Source organism: Suricata suricatta, unplaced genomic scaffold (assembly GCF_006229205.1).
Source record: "Suricata suricatta isolate VVHF042 unplaced genomic scaffold, meerkat_22Aug2017_6uvM2_HiC HiC_scaffold_27505, whole genome shotgun sequence".
NCBI classification, from domain to species: domain Eukaryota; kingdom Metazoa; phylum Chordata; class Mammalia; order Carnivora; family Herpestidae; genus Suricata; species Suricata suricatta.
The window spans coordinates 1-779 of record NW_021873221.1 but is presented as its reverse complement, the minus strand read 5'-3'; the positions used below and the strand labels follow the sequence as shown (position 1 = coordinate 779).

Sequence of the window (779 nt, the reverse complement as noted above, 5' to 3'; positions counted from 1 at the left end):
CTGGCCCTCTCCCACTCACTCACTCTGTTGGTCTTTCTCTCTCACAATAAATACACAAACATTTTTTTAATTTGTTAATTCCTTCAGCAATCTCTGAGATAGAATATCAACGACAGGATAATATCATACTGAGAGTGACCCATTCCAAAATGAAGCAGAGTATCAGTACGGGAAGAGAGGATCGAAAGAATCGATGAGGACAGATATAAAATATAAGTTATTTGGGTTCTGGCCCCCCTCTGGTAATGGAGTGTGGTCCATAGAGGTTTGAGGTTTGTGCCCGTGTTTACTTCCAGGGACTATCCTTCCTAAATGGCTTTGCGGAACCACAGCACCATCACAGAGTTCATCCTCCTTGGCCTGTCTGTTGACCCTCACATCCAGGTTCTGCTCTTTGTGCTTTTCCTTGGGGTTTACCTCTTGACTATAATGGGAAATCTATGCTGTTGGTCATCAGGGAAGATCCCCATCTCCACAAACCTATGTACTTCTTCCTGAGTCACCTCTCTTTCATGGATTTTTGTTTCTCTACTGCCATAGTGCCCAAGCTGCTAGAGAACCTCGTGTCTCAGAGCAAAGCCATCTCAGTAGAGGGCTGCCTGGCTCAAGCCTTCTTTGTGTTTGACATAGGAGGAACAGAAGTCTGCTTACTCTCAGCAATGGCCTATGACCGTTATGCTGCTATCTGTCACCCACTCCTCTATGGCCAGGTAATGAATAACCAGCTGTATGTGCAGCTTGTATGGAGCTCGTGGAGCCTGGGCTTTCTAGATGCACTC

At 45.8% G+C, this 779-nt stretch overlaps 1 pseudogene; it reads left to right on the top strand.

Annotated features, from left to right (window-relative positions):
* The first annotated feature begins 312 nt into the window (after window positions 1-312).
* On the top strand, window positions 313-773 carry LOC115284953 (annotated as a pseudogene).
* Window positions 774-779: the final 6 nt, after the last annotated feature.